Source organism: Melozone crissalis, unplaced genomic scaffold (assembly GCF_028551555.1).
Source record: "Melozone crissalis strain CALT ecotype California unplaced genomic scaffold, PUWL_Pcris_2 ptg000088l_1, whole genome shotgun sequence".
In the NCBI taxonomy this organism is placed as follows: Eukaryota; Metazoa; Chordata; class Aves; order Passeriformes; family Passerellidae; genus Melozone; species Melozone crissalis.
In genome coordinates, this window is record NW_026535865.1 from 4549353 (window position 1) to 4565594 (window position 16242).

Sequence of the window (16242 nt, forward strand, 5' to 3'; positions counted from 1 at the left end):
CTAAATAGGATTTTTCTCCAAATCCCACATCCATGATCCTCTCAGAGCAGCCCTGAGGGGTTTTGGTGTAAATCCCAAATTTTGGGAGCTCAGAGCAGGCAGGAAAAGGCTCCCTTAAACTCCACTGGGTTTCCTATAGTCCCAATTTGTTTTCCTGAGATTCTGTTATCCTAAACACAATTTTTCTCCAAATCCCACAGCCATGATCCTGTCAGTGCATCCTGAGGGGGTTTTGGTGTAAATCCTGAGGTTTGGGAGCTCAGAACAGGCAGGAAAAGGCTCCATAAACTCCACTGAACTCCCACTGGCTTTCCTGTAATCCCAACTTGTTTTCCTGAGGTTCTGTGACCCTAAATAGGATTTTTCTCCAAATCCCACAGCCGTGATTCTGTCAGTGCAGCCCTGAAGGGTTTTGGTGTAAATCCCAAAGTTTGGGAGCTCAGAGCAGGCAGGAAAAGGCTCCCTTAAACTCCAGTGGTTTCCTGTAATCCCAACTTGTTTTCCTGAGGTTCCATGATCCTAAACACATTTTTTTCTCCATATGCCACATCCATGACCCTGTCAGAGCAGCCTGAAGGGGTTTTGGTGTAAATCCCAAATTTTGGGAGCTCAGAGCAGGCAGGAAAAGGCTCCATAAACTCCACTGGTTTCCTGTACTCCCAGCTCGTTTTCCTGAATTATTTCTCTGTGTGTGGGGCCAGCTCTGCCCCACCCTGTGCCACGTCCTGGGGGGTTTGTCCTTGTCCCCAGCAGGTCCTGGTGGCACCACAGAGCTCTGGGTCCAGGGCCTGGCATCAGTTTTCCCAATTCCCAAACAAATGGATGGGTTTCCCAAGTTCCCAAAAAAATTGGTGGGTTTTTCCAGTTCCCAAAGAAATGGATGAGTGAGTTTTCCCAATTCCTAAGCAAATTTATGGGTTTTCCCAGTTCCTAAATAAATGGATGAGTTTTTCCAGCTCCCAAACAAATGGATGGGTTTTCCCAATTCCTAAACAAATTTATGAGTTTCCCCAGTTCCCAAACAAATCAATAGGTTTCCCAATTTCTAAGCAAATTTATGGGTTTTCCCAGTTTCCAAATAAATGGATGGGTGAGTTTTCCCAATTCCTAAACAAATGGACGGAAGAGTTTTCCCAGTTTCCAAACAAATTTATGAGTTTTCCCAATTCCCAAACAAATGGATGGGTTTTCCCAATTCCTAAACAAATTTATGAGTTTTCCCAATTCTTAAACAAATTTATGGGTTTTCCCAGTTTCCAAACAAATAGATTGGTTCTCCCAATTCCTAAACAAATGGATGGGTTTTCCCAATTTCTGAACATATTTATGAGTTTTCCCAATTCCCAAACAAATCAATAGGTTTCCCAATTCCTAAACAAATTTATGGGTTTTCCCAGTTCCTAAATAAATTGATGAGTTTTTTCAGCTCCCAAACAAATGGGTGGGTTTTCCCAATTTCTAAACATATTTATGAGTTTTCCCAGTTTCCAAACAAATGGATGGATTTTTCCAGCTCCCAAACAAATGGGTGGGTTTTCCCAATTCCTAAACAAATGGATGGGTGAGTTTTCCCAGTTTCCAAACAAATTGATGAGTTTTTCCAGCTCCCAAATAAATTGATGGGTTTTCCCAGTTCCCAAACAAATGGGTGGGTTTTTCCAATTCCCAAAGAAATGGATGGGTTTTCCCAATTCCTAAACAAATTTATGGGTTTTCCCAGTTCCTAAATAAATAGATGAGTTTTTTCAGCTCCCAAACAAATGGATGGATTTTCCCAGTTCTTAAACAAATAGATGAGTTTTCCCAATTCCCAAATAAGTGGATGGGTTTTCCCAGCTCCCAAACAAATTTATGAGTTTTTCCAATTCCCAAACAAATGGGTGATTTTTCCCAGTTCCTAAATAAATAGATGAGTTTTTTGAGCTCCCAAACAAATGGATGAGTTTTCCCAATTGCCAAACAAATTGATAGGTTTCCCAATTCCTAAACAAATTTATGGGTTTTCCCAATTCCCAAACAAATGGATGAGTTTCCCTGATTGCCATTGCTGCTGTCCCCAGGGCAGAGCCACAAGAGCAGCTGGGTTTTGTCATCCTTGGAAAGAATTTGGGATAATAATTTGTATTCTCTGCTCCCTCTGGGGTTATTCCATTAAAATTCCAGCATGAATTGAGGGGTTTCTCTGCCCAGAAGAGAGAAATGAAATTTCAGAGTGCCCACAAAGCTGGCTGGGATGTTTGCCCTGGAGCTGATGACGCTGGCGGGGCTGGGTTTTATCAGAGGGATAAATTAAACATTGGGAAGGGTTTTAGGGAAGCAGAGCTCTGTAAGCACATCCTGGGCACTCGTTCCAAACAAAAGCAGGAACTGGGGAGGTGTGAGGGTTGGGAGGGCATGGGGGTCTCTGTCGTAGGAAGGGGACCAGGACACCAGCTGGTTCATTGTCGCTGTCTCGGCTGTTTGTGATGGCCTGCAAAGGCTCGGGGAGGCCTTGGGCAGCCCGCGCTCCGAAGGACGAAACAAAGCCTTCAGGTTTTTTCTCGGTCTTCAGTGTTTATTAGTTGTTTATCTACAAAGTTTTCTCTCGGCCCGACAGAGGTCTGCACAGCAAGCCAGCCATGTGCACACTGAGAGCCCTCGGGGCGGTCACTTATCTTTATACTCTAAATTACGTACACAATATTTACCTATTTTCACCAATACCTCTTATCCTTATTGACAAGTGCACTTTTAGTAAGGACCAATCCCAAAGTGCCACCATCACCACAGAAGATGGAGGCCAAGAAGAAGAAGGACAGGACACGCCCCAATTCCTCCATCTTGTTTCTCTAGAACCCCCCTGTACCGAGATTCTAAAACCTGTGTTTCACACTCTAATTAACCTATCCCTTCACCATTTATCCCAGTGTGATCCTCCCATCCTCATACAGGTGTCGTTTCCCGTGCAGGATCAAAGTCCAGCCACCAGACACTTCTGGCAACATTCCAGGACCTCCGAGCCCCCCAAGGGTTGTCTCGGTGACTCTGCACATCAGCACTGCTGTGCTGAGATCCCACAGTTCATCACAGGTCCAGTTTATTAAAGAAAGCATCAAACACTTATACAGCAAATAATAAGCTTATGAATATTCTGTAAGCCAAGCAATCTATTGGTTAAACTATACCATGAACTCTTCCCCATTCCTTAGGGGTTACATCTCTCTTTTCTCATGTCTCTTTCACTATTTGTTATCCTACTACAGCCAGGCCCAAGGACACGCTATCTCACAGGTGCAGGACTTGGAATTAGCCACTGCTTTGTACTTTTCCATTCTCTAGTCTCCTGAATTTCCCAACAGGTCTCTGCTCAGCTCTGTGCCCTGTCCATAGGTATTGAAGTGAAGGGAGAAGGACCATCCGATTGATGCATCGAACTCCGATTTATTGATCAATCAGCCACTTTAAATAACAGTGTTAATTAACCTCATGCATATTGCAAAATCCAAGCTCACGATAGGCTAACAGAGAAAACTCTAACCACTCCTTTTGTTTTACAATACCTACAATTGTTTATTCAAAACAGAACCAACGTTCCCATTGTGATATGAGAGTTTCCCAAAACTTCCATATCTGCTCCCAGGGAGCCAGCTTTTCCCAGACAGAGTGCTTTGCTTGTTATGGGAAGACTGTCTGAGAACCTTATTATTTATAAAATTAAGCCTGGAACTGCTTTAGGAACTGCTTTACTTTTACCTTTTACTTTTCTCTCAATTGTATGTCTTCATGGCCTTTTTCTTTAAGCCATTCTCCAACACATAGGGATGGGGTTCCTTCCCTGAATTCCCTCCTTTTCCTTTGCTTCTGCTGTGCTGGGCCCCAAATCTGCTTTTTTTTTCGCTTTTTTTCTCCTTTTTTTTTCCCCCTTTGCAGATGTCATTCTCTGCCACCTGACAAAGGAACAGAACGCAGCAATTTTCCCTAACCTAAATAGTGGCTCTGTATTTCCAGCTCCCCTGGAACTGGAATTAATTTGGTGTGTGGGCTTTTTAATTGGCTGGTTGTGGGGAGGAACAGAAGATGAAAAGCTGCAGCTCTGCCTTCCCCTTCCCTTTCTCTGTCACTCTCCTTGGCTCTCACTACCATCAGGTGCTCAGGTTGTTTTTCCCCGGTTTCTTTTGTGGGAGCCTCAGGGATGTCATGGATGTGGCCTGGTTCCTTCAGAAGGGAGAAATCCCCTTGGATGGGGGAGGGAATTGGAATTGTGGGGATGGATGGATGGATGGATGGATGGATGGATGGATGGATGGATGGATGATGGATGGATGGGAGAGATGATTGGATGATGGATGGACAGACATGGGGATGGATGCATGGATGGATCCATGGATGGATCCATGGATGGATCCATGGACACAGGGATGGATGGAGGGATGGATGGACATGGGGAGGGATGGATGGATGGATGGATGGATGGATGGATGGACACAGGGATGGACACAGGAATGGAGAGATGAATGGACACAGGGATGGATGGATGGATGGATGGATGGATGGATGGATGGATGGATGGATGGATGGACACAGGGATGGACACAGGAATGGAGAGATGAATGGACACAGGGATGGATGGATGGATGGATGGATGGATGGATGGATGATGGATGGATGGATGGATGGATGGATGGATGGATGGGAGAGATGATTGGATGATGGATGGACAGACATGGGGATGGATGGATGGATGGATCCATGGATGGATCCATGGACACAGGGATGGATGGAGGGATGGATGGACATGGGGATGGATGGATGGATGGATGGATGGAGGGATGGATGGATGGATGGATGGATGGATGGATGGATGGATGGACGGACTGATGGAGGAAGGGAAGGATGGATGAAGGGATGATGGATGGAGGGATTGATGCATGGATCCATGGACTGAGGGATGATGGATGGATGGATGGATGGATGGATGGATGGATGGACGGGTGATGGATGGATGGACGGACGGACACAGGGGTGGATGAGTGGAGGGATGATGGATGGATGGATGGATGGATGGATGGATGGATGGATGGATAATGGAGGGAGGGATGGATAGATGGATGATGATGGATGGATGGACAGAGACAGGGATGGATGATAGATGGGTGGAAGGAAGGAGGGAGGGAGGAATGGATGGATATGGACAGATGGACGGACGGACGGACACAGGGATGGATGGACGATGGATGGGTGGAGAGATTGAATAATGGATGGATGGACACAAGGATGGGTGGATTGATGATGGATGCAGGATGGATGGACGGATGCATCCATGGATGGATGGATGGACACAGGGATGGACACAGGAATGGAGAGATGAATGGACACAGGGATGGATGGATGGATGGATGGATGGATGGATGGATGGATGGCATCCCTCATTCCGATGGAGCCATCTTCAGACTCACATCTGGAATTGCACAGTGACAGCCTGGGAGCTGCCAGGCTCCTTGGGGAAAGACTTTCCCCCCCACCACAAAATTCTCTGTTGGATTCAATGTGTTCAAAGCCAGGTCTGAGTTGGTAGAAATTGGGTTTTTTTTATCCCCCATTCCATGGATGAGCATGGAGAAAGCCTCAAGTGCCACCTGCATCATCCTCACTAAACCTCTCCTGTGAGGGCTTTTAGGATTTTATCCCCCTTCCAAAAAAATCTCCAAGGCAGGTCCTGAACAGATTGAAATGTAAATAAACCACCCCAAAGGGGACACTCCTCGTGTGGCTGGGTGGATTTAAATCAACTTGGAGTGGGCAGAAAATGGGGAAAACACATGGAAAAAATGGGCTGCTGGAAATGGGGATAAAGCTGTGAGGTGCTTTAAATAGTTCAGGAAAGGGCTGGATTCCAGCAGGGAAAAAACAGGGCAAAAATGGGATGATGGGGATGGGGAAAAGGTGTGAGGTGCTTCAGCTGCTGGGCTCAAACCTGCTGTTGAGAGGAGCTGAATTCCCTGCAGGATCCTTTCAATTGCTGAAAATTCTCTCCTTTTTTTATTTATTTTAGGAGATTTGTCCTTTCCCCCTGCAGCAAGTGCCAGAGGAGGTGGGGACGCCTGCCCAGGTAGGTGCCAGCAGCACCCACAGACACCCAAACGCCTCCTGAGCTCTAAATTGGGGCATTTCCCACCTGGAATTTGGGTGGGAAGGATCCTGAAGCCCTTTCCACCATCCCAGGGTGCTCCAAGCCCTGCCCAGCCTTAGCATGGGGCTGTCCATGGTCACCTGTGCCAGGTGGGCACTCAGAGGTGGTGGCCAAGCCCTGGGGACACACAGAAATCTGATGTGGAGCTGCTGCCTCCGACTGGAATGAAACAATTCCATTCTTTTCCCTGGAACTGGCTGATCCATCCCAAACCCCTCTGTGACACCACACCATCACCACTCTTTAGGTGTTTCAATATTCTCCATCTTAAAAATTCTAAATTTTAAAAAATATCTGAGTTTTGATAAGAAGATGTAAAGGTTTATCAAGGTCATGAGTCACTCACCTGCCTCAGGAGCAGCTCCAGAGGTTTCTCCAAGGAATTCCCAGCCAGAATTGGGCAGAAATAATTTTTTTTTGGAGATTCCAGGAGGTTTTTGTCCTCACTCCCGGCTTTAGGCTGCATTTGGAGTTTCCAATTGAAGTATTCTCCATCTTTAAAAATTCTAAATTTAAAAGAAGATCAGCGTTTTGATAAGAAGATCCAAAGGTTAATGAAGGTCCTGAGTCACTGACCTGCCTCAGGAGCAGCTCCAGAGTCGTTCCCCTGTTCCTCAAGGAATTCCCAGCCAGGCCAGAGTTGTTTCTTGGGCAGAAATCTCTTTTTTTAGGAGATTCCAGGAGGTTTTTGTCCTCACTCCGAGCCTCAGGCTGCATTTGGAGTCTCCAAGAGAGGGCACTGTGTCCCTGGCAGTGGAGCCGAGGATGAGCTGCCAGCTCTGAGCTCCTCATCCCAGCGAGCCCAGTAATTAACTGAGACACTCATTAGCAGCTGCTTTGGGGGCTGGACATCCTCATGTGACCGCTGCTCCTTGGCACAGCTTCCTCTTGCCTCATTTTCCTAAAAAAATAACCCAAAAATGTCCTTTTTGCCCTGATTTGTGCACTTGGGGTTTCCTCAGGAGGGGATGGATGTGGGGTCCCCGAGTCACAAATTTCATCCAAACCAGGAGCAAAACAGAGAAAAACAAAAAAAGGAAAACTCAGCGAGGTTGTTCTCATTGTAATTTATTGTGGGAAATATTTGTGCTCCAAATCTTTGTTCACAATTTTTTATGGAAGTGTGGAAGGGGGGATTTCATTTCTCCAGCCCTGAGTGCTCAGGATGGACCTGAGAGGAGGATTTGGAGCTCTGCCCTGGATGTTTTGGGGTGATTGCCCTGGTGCCATTGTTGGATAATTTGCTATTTATACGGGGGTGTTTTTAGGGATGTGACAAGTCTGGCTCTGGACGTGGATTTGGGGATGTTTATGGTGCACAAAAGGGGCAGAACGGAAGCTGTGGTGCTGCTGCATGGAGGGGATTGAATGGTGGGGGTGAGCTGGGCATCCAGAGAGACACCAGGGCTGGGAAAGGGATGGAGAATTCCTGAGGGAGATGGGAATGGAATGGAGAATTCCTGAGGGAAATGGGAAGGGGCTGGAGAATTTCTGAAGGAGATGGGAAAGAGCTGGAGAATTCCTGAAGGGGTTTGGAAAAGACTGGAGAATTCCTGAGGGAGATGGGAAGGGAATGGAGAATTCCTGAGGGAGATGGGAAGGGAATGGAGAATTCCTGAAGGGGTTTGGAAAAGACTGGAGAATTCCTGAGGGAGATGGGAAGGGAATGGAGAATTCCTGAAGGGGCTGGAGAATTCCTGGGAGAAATGGGAAGGGAATGGAGAATTCCTGAGAAAAGTGGGAAGGGAATGGAGAATTCCTGAGGGAAATAGGAAGGGAATGGAGAATTCCTGAGAAAAGTGGGAAGGGAATGGAGAATTTCTGAAGGAGCTGGGAAAGAGCTGGAGAATTCCTGAGGGAGATGGGAAGGGAATGGAGAATTCCTGAGGGAAATGTGAACGGAATGGAGAATTCCTGAGGGGGCTAGAGAATGCCTGAGGGAGATGGGAAGGGAATGGAGAATTCCTGAGGGAGATTGGAAGGGGCTGGAGAATTTCTGAGGGAGATGGGAAGGGAATAGAGAATTCCTGAAGGGGCTGGAGAATTCCTGGGAGAAATGGGAAGGGAATGGAGAATTCCTGAGGGAAATAGGAAGGGAATGGAGAATTCCTGAGAAAAGTGGGAAGGGAATGGAGAATTCCTGAGGGAAATGTGAAGGGAATGGAGAATTCCTGAGGGGGCTGGAGAATTCCTGAGGGAAATGAGAAGAGGCTCAGCCTGGAGCAAAGCAGGATCAGGGGGACATTCCCAATGTCCCCAAGTCCCCAACAGGAGTGGCGCTGCTCCCAGGGGACACCAGGACAGGAGGCAGCAGCCCCAGGTAGGACAGCAGCAGGAATTCCCTCATGGAAAGGGTTTTTCTCTTTCCCTTGGGAAGAGAATGATCCCATGCTTCTGATTTTCCCCCTTTTTTAATGTCTTTGTGGTGCCAATTAAGACTCTCACACACATTTCTGATTTTTAGGAGCAGCTTTTCATGCCCTCAGTTCTCCCCCCATTCCTGAAATGACACAAATCCCCTTTTTTTTTGGGATTTATATCCTGCAGAAATGGAGCTGCCCTGGCTCAGCAATCACTGATGGATCCCATTTCCCAGGGGTCATTAAGACATTTAATTTTTTTCACTAATTGCCTGGACAAAATTGCTGATCCTGGAAGATTGAGGCCACTTGTGTAACACAAACCACATTGAAACAACCTCAGAAATTGCTCTGAGGTGAAACAACCTCATTTAAACCCAAACCTTGCTTCCAAATCCTTCCTCTGGATATTTTTCCTCCTTTCCCTGTTTTTCTGTGGTGAATTTTTGCCAGCTGGAAGGAAAAAGGGGAATATCCCCACCCTGGGGAGTGTTTGGTTTATCAGAATTATTTTTGTGGGTGTTTTTAGGGATTTTAAACAACTTGATATTTAATATTTTACTGGAGAAATCCCCAAATTGTTGGAGCAACCTATGGGATAACTCTGAGAACCCTGCAAAGCAAAATTCCTGCTGGTTTTTCCAGCAGCACTCCAGGAATCCCAAACCTCAGCATCTCATCTGGTATTTACAGTGTCAGGAATTCCCCTCAGCTGGATCCTCTTTCACCTTCCACACAGTTGTTGGTGTGCATTTCAAAATTCCTGCCCTTTTTGGATTGTTCTTAGTGTGGATTTTAAAATTCCTGCAGTTTTTGGGATGTTTTTGGTGTGCATTTCAAAATTCCTCTCGTTTTTGGGATGTTCTTAGTGTGGATTTTAAAATTTTTGAGATTTTTTTGTGTGGATTTTAAAATTCCTGCCCTTTTTGGGATGTTCTTGGTGTGGATTTTAAAATTCTTGCAATTTTTGGGATGTTCTTGGTGTGGATTTCAAAATTCCTCCCATTTTGGGGATGTTGTCAGTGTGGACTTTAAAATTCCTGCTGGTTTTAAGATGTTCTTTGTGTGGATTTTAAATTCCTCCCATTTTTGGAATGTTCTTGGTGTGGATTTTAAAATTCCTCCAATTTTTGAGATGTTGTTGGTGTCGATTTTAAAATTCCTGCTGGTTTTAGGATGTTCTTGGTGTGGATTTTGAATTCCTCCCATTTTTGGGATGTTGTTGGTGTGGATTTCAAATTCCTCCCATTTTTGGGATGTTCTTGGTGTGGATTTTAAATTCCTGCGGGTTTTAGGATGTTCTTGGTGTGGATTTTGCCATTTTTGGGATGTTGTTGGTGTGAATTTTAAAATTCCTCCCATTTTTAGGATGTTCTTGGTGTGGATTTTAAATTCCTCCCATTTTTGGGGATGTTCTTGGTGTGGATGTTTAAATTCTTGCTGGTTTTGGGATGTTCTTGGTGTAGATTTTAAAATTCCTGCTGTTTTTGAGATGTTGTTGGTGTGGATTTTAAATTTCCTGTTGTTTTGGGGATGTTGTCAGCGATACAAGAGATCCCTTTAGATCCTGGCAGGGTCTTTGGGCTGAAATAATTCAATAATTCCATTAAACCTCAGGAGCAGGGAAGGGTTTGATCCCTGGTTTGATCTGCTTGGAACAGCTGCAGGCATTAAAACAGGAGGATTTAAACACAAATTTCTTTTTTTTTTTTTTTTTTTTGTGGCTGTTTTGCCCTGTAAAAGGAAGAAAAGATGATTTTTATTTTTATTTTTTGGATGAAAGGAAGCTGGAAAGTCAAAGGCATCCCTGGAGAACCCCGAGCAGGAGGAGCTGCTGCTCCAGCACAGTTTGTTCCATTAGCATGGGGACATTTTAAACATCTCATTTTCCAAACAACTCCTGGAAATTGGCATCCCAGAAGCAAAAAAAAAAAACTCTTTTAAAAATAGCTCTGAAATGAGATGAGCCCTGTTGTTTCCATGGCCCCTTGTCCTGAGGATCCCTGAAACTCTGAAGGGTTTGAGGAGATTCTGCTCAGCACAATCCCCACACATTTCCTGTGAGGAATGAGCTCCTGCTGCTGTCTGAAGGGTTTATTTTAAATTCTTTTCCCCTTTTTTACAATTCCTGGGCAGGAATGCCCTGAGAGGGTTGGAAGAATCCTTTGGAATATCCCAGGTGGGGAAATGTGCAGCTCCTTTTCCTTGGATTCACATTTTAACTCCACTTGTGCATGAATTTGGGTTATTTCACCTTTTGCCCACACACAGGTGTGTGAAATCCCAAAATTCCTGATCCTCCCAAAATTCCTGATCCTCCCAAAATTCCTGATCCTCAAACCCCTCCAAAACTCTGAGGGCTTTGAGGAGATTCTGCTCAGCACAATCCCCACACATTTCCTGTGAGGAATGAGCTCCTGCTGCTGTCTGAAGGGTTTATTTTAAATTCTTTTCCCCTTTTTTACAATTCCTGGGTAGGAATGCCCTGAGAGGGTTGGAAAAATCTCTTGGAATATCCCAGGTGGGGAAATGTGCAGCTCCTTTTCCTTGGATCCATGAGGCTTTCTACATTTTAACTCCACTTCTGCATGAATTTGGGTTATTTCACCTTTTCCCTCCACACAGCTGTGTGAAATCCCAAAATTCCTGATCTTCCCAGGGGCAGGGTTTGCTTTAGGAAATATTTTAAAATGCCAAGCGTGGTCACTTTGCTGGGATTGTGAATCCTGCAGACCCTTTTTGCTTCCCTCTCCTCCAATTCTTCCCTTTTTAGGACTTTATAAAAATATTCCAGATCCAGTTGCCAGCACAGAACTTCCAACAGCAAATGAGTGCTGGCTGCAGCAGCTGTTCCCAAAAAAAAACCCCCAAAAAACCCCAAAAATCCCAGCTGGAAAAGGGCACAGGGAAAGAAGGATCTGCTCATCCCTTGGAGGAGCTCCCAGGGAAAAGTTCACGTTTGGAGCTCTGCCCTGGATGTTTTGGGGTGGTTGCCCTGGTGCCATTGTTGGGTGATTTGCTATTTATAGGGGGGTGTTTTTAGGGATGTGACAAGTCTGGCTCTGGACGTGGATTTGGGGATGTTTATGGAGCACAAAAGGGGCAGAACGGAAGCTGTGGTGCTGCTGCATGGAGGGGATTGAATGGTGGGGGTGAGCTGGGCATCCAGAGAGACACCAGGGCTGGGAAAGGGATGGAGAATTCCTGAGGGAGATGGGAATGGAGTGGAGAATTCCTGAGGGAAATAGGAAGGGAATGGAGAATTCCTGAAGGAGCTAGGAAAGAGCTGGAGAATTCCTGAGGGAGATGGGAATGGGCTGGAGAATTCCAGGGTTGGAGAATTCCAGGGGCACAGAATTCCTGCAGCAAAGAATTCCTACAGCACAGCATTCCAGGGACACAGAGTTCCAGGGGCACAGAATTCCAGGGACATGGAATTCCAGCAGCAGAGATTTCAGGGGCACAGAATTCCAAGGACACAGAATTCCAGGGGCACAGAATTTCAGGTGCATGAAATTCCAGGGGCACAGAATTCCAAGGACATGGAATTCCTGCAGCACGGAATTCCTGCAGCACTGAGTTCCAGGGACAGAGAATTCCTGCAGCACAGAACTCTTGCAGTACAGAATTCCAGGGGCATGGAATTCCAGGGACACAGAATTCCTGCAACACAGAATTCCAGGGGCACAGAGTTCCTGCAGCAAAGAATTCCTGCAGTACAGCATTCCAGGAACATGGAATTCCAGGGGCACAGAGTTCCTGCAGCACAGAACTCCAGCAGCAGAGAATTCCTGCAGCCCAGAATTTCGGGGCCACAGAATTCCAGCAGCAGAAAATTCCAGGGACACAGAATTCCTGCAACACAGAATTCCAGGGACACAGAATTCCTGCTGTACAAAATTCCTGCAGCACAGAATTCCAGCAGCACAGAATTCCAGGGGCAGAGAATTCCTGCAGCACAGAATTCCTGCTGTACAAAATTCCAGCAGCACAGAATTCCAGGGGCACAGAATTCCTGCAGCCCAGAATTCCAGGGACGTGGAATTCCAGGGACACAGAATTCCAGCAGCAAAGAATTCCTGCAATACAAAATTCCTGCAGCACAGCATTCCAGGGACACAGAATTCCTGCAGCACAGAATTCCTGCAGTACAAAATTCCAGGGACACAAAGTTCCAGGGGCGCACAGAATTCCTGCAGCAAAGAGTTCTGGGAGCACAAAATTCCTGCAGCACAAAATTCCAGGGGCACAGAATTCGGGGGACACAGAATTCCTGCTGTACAAAATTCCAGGGGCACAGAATTCCAGGGACACAGAATTCCTGCTGTACAAAATTCCAGCAACACAGAATTCCTGCTGTACAAAATTCCAGGGACACAGAATTCCTGCTGTACAAAATTCCAGGGACACAAAATTCCAGGGGCACAGAATTCGGGGGACACAAAATTCCTGCAGCACGAAATTCCTTCTGCTGCTGAGCTGGGAGCTCCTCCTGGGAAGGCTCCTGCTCCTCCCCTCGGCATTCCTGGCTCCAGGGGGGAATTCTGCTGGGCTGGGCTGCAGGATCCGGTTCCTTTCCTGGCTCTGGCCCCTCCAGGATGCTTCACATTCCCAACTGTTGGTGCTTGCAGAGAATTGGGGAAGGAATTCCCCTTCCTGCTGCCCGCACCCGCTCCGGGCATCTCTGAAAGGGATGGGTCAGGCTTGGCAGGGTCAGGGGAGGAAGGGCGGGCAGGAAAAGCTGGATGGAGGCAGGGAAACATGGATAGAGGCAGGAAAACATGGATGGAGGCAGGAAAACATGGATGGAGGCAGGGAAAACTGGATACAGACAGGGAAACATGGATGGAGGCAGGAAAACCTGGATAGAGGCAGGAAAACTTGGACAGAGCCAGGAAAACTTGGATAGAGGCAGAGAACCTGGATAGAGGCAAGAAAACCTGGATACAACCAGGGAAACCTGGATAGAGGCAGGAAAATCTGGATGCAGGTAGGAAAACCTGGATAGAGGCAGGGAAACTTTGATGAAGGCAGGGAAATCTGGACAGAGGCAGGAAAACCTGAATCCAGACAGGAAAACCTGGATACAGGCAGGAAAACCTGGATACAGGCAGGAAAACTTGGATAGAGGCAGGAAAACCAGGATACAGACAGGGAAACTTAGCCACAGGCAGGGAAACACTCAGGGAAACCTGGATAGAGCTAAGGAAGCCTGGTTACAACCAGGAAAACCCAGATCCGGGCAGGATTTTGCCCCAGTGTGACATTCCCAGCAGGAATCGCCTTTGTGGGGAGGGGGCAGAGCCTTGCCAAGCCCCCCAGCCCCAGATCCAGGGAACGTTTCCCAGAGGGAATGGCAGAGTCTGGGGGACAGGGAATTCTCAGTGTCCCCAGAGTGTCCCCAGAGTGTCCCCAGCTGGGCTGGCAGCAGAGCAGGGCTGCTCCGCTGCCGTGTGTGTAAACAGGAGCCTGTGGAATATCGAGTTCCAAACCTTTGCACCGGGACAGGGCTGGCAGGAAGGAGGGGGCAGAGTTTATTGCAGAGTTTCTTCCAGCTGAGGTCAGCCTTGTTTTCCCTCGCAGAGCTGGGATCCTGCAGGGCTGTAAACAACAACCCAGAGATGGGATCCTGGCCCTCTGCAAAGCTCCAGGGTTGTTTTTTTTCCCCTCTGGTTGTGGTGTGGCTGCTGCCAGGTCCCCGTGGGGTCTCTGGGAGCAGCTCTAAAAACGAAATTTAATAATTTTTAGGGCAGGAAAACCTGTGTGGCTTTGGAAAGGAAAACAAAAAAGGAAAACCCAAAGCAGCCTAAAATTCCAGGGAAAACTGACAGAAATGAGGCACAGGTTGTGCTGTCACTGCAGGATTTCAGCTCAGCTCGGTCTGAAGGGAAGGGAATTCTCATTATTGATTAATCTGACCTTAATGGGTTCATTTTACCCGGCTGAGGGGTTTGGAGGTGGTTTGGTTTGGGGTGCTTTGTGTGGAGCTGATTTTGGCAGCAGCTTCACCTCCATGGAATTGTTTGCCTTGGAAAATCCCTCTGCAGTCAGGATGGCAGCTGAAGGTTGGATCTCATCCCAAAATTCCTGGTGGAACCTCCCAGGTGCTGCTGCATTTTGTCAGCTCATGCTCCTGTTTGTTCATCAGCTGCACTGTGGGGATGAATTCCCTGGAATTTCAGACCTTTTGGGGTCAGTTGCAGGATTCTGGAGGGAATCAGCAGGAAGGAGGAGTGATCCTGATGATCCAGGTGCTTTTTTTCCATCCTCTCATCCCAAATCCAGCTAAAACCCCAATTCTGCAATCCCCCCACCCCAAATCCAGCTAAAACCCCAAATCCACAATTGGCTGTGTGGATCCAAGGATTCATGGGTGGTGCTGTGGAAAATCTCTCTGGAGCAATGGGAATGGCTGGAAATGCCCAATTCCAGAGGTTTGGAGCAGTGGGAAGGGTGGAACTGGGTGGGATTTGAGCTCTTTCCAGCCCAAACCGTTCCAGAATTCCCTGAGCCTCAGGGATTTCACCTTCCAAGGGATCCTGATGATCCAGGTGCTTTTTGCCATTCCTCCATCCCAAATCCAGCTGAAACCTCCCCAGAATCCAAGAATTCATGGGTGGTGCTGTGGAAAATCTCTCTGGAGCAATGGGAATGGCTGGAAATGCCCAATTGCAGAGGTTTGGAGGAACCTGGGGCAGTGAACTGGGTGGGATTTGAGCTTTTTCCATTCCAAACCATTCCAGGATTCCCTGAGCCTCAGGGATTGCCCATTCCAAAGCCAATTCCAAACCTGGAGCTCTTTGAGGTGTTTTTGCCTTTGTCCCCAACTCCTTTTTGCTCCCCTGACCTTGCCCCAAATTCACCTTTTTTTCCCCTCTGCCTTCACCTTGCTATTTCCACACAGAGCTGGCCCTGCAATGTGAAACCTGTCAAAAATCTCTGTTAAAAACCAAAACCAAAACAAGCTTAAACTTGTTTTTTTTGGCTGTTCCTCACCCCTGAACCCACTGCAGAGAAGGAGGAGGTGAAAGGAACCCCAGCCCAGAATCCCTGACGTGGGGTTTGACTCCTTCAGAGGAAAAAAAACCAAACCAAAACAAAACTAAAAAAACTCTGTTTGTGCTCAAGCGAGGAAAACAAGCAGGGCTGGATTTCAGCTCTGGTGGATTCTTGGAATTCTCCTCTCTGATTTCAGCTGGGTTGAGCAATGCTGTGCTGGGAAGGGGACGTGAGGCACGAGGGGTTCTGGGGAGGCTTTTGGGAGCTCTCCCAAGGGCAGCTCGTTCCTGCAGCCTGGGACTGAGCTTTTCTTGGAAATTCAACCGTCCAGGATGTGCTCAGCCACGGCAGGAAACTTTTTTTTTCAGTGCTGAAATGCTCAGGAACTTTTTTCTGTGGTGAAACCTCTTTTTTTTGGTGGTGAAATGCTCTGTAACCGTCCCTGGAATGATGTAAATGCTTCTTCTTTCTTCGTATTCCCCCCTAAAAAAATGATGCAAATTTTTCTTCCTCATCTTCTTCTCTGAAATGGGGCAAAAACTCCTCCTCTCCTTCATATTCCCCCCAAAAAATGATGCAAAATCCTCTTATTTTTATTCTCTTCTGAAATGAGGCAAACTCCTCCTTTTCTTCATATTCCCCCAAAAAAATGATGCAAATTCTTTCATATTTTCCTCTGAAATGGGGGAAACTTCTCCTCTTGTTCATACTGCC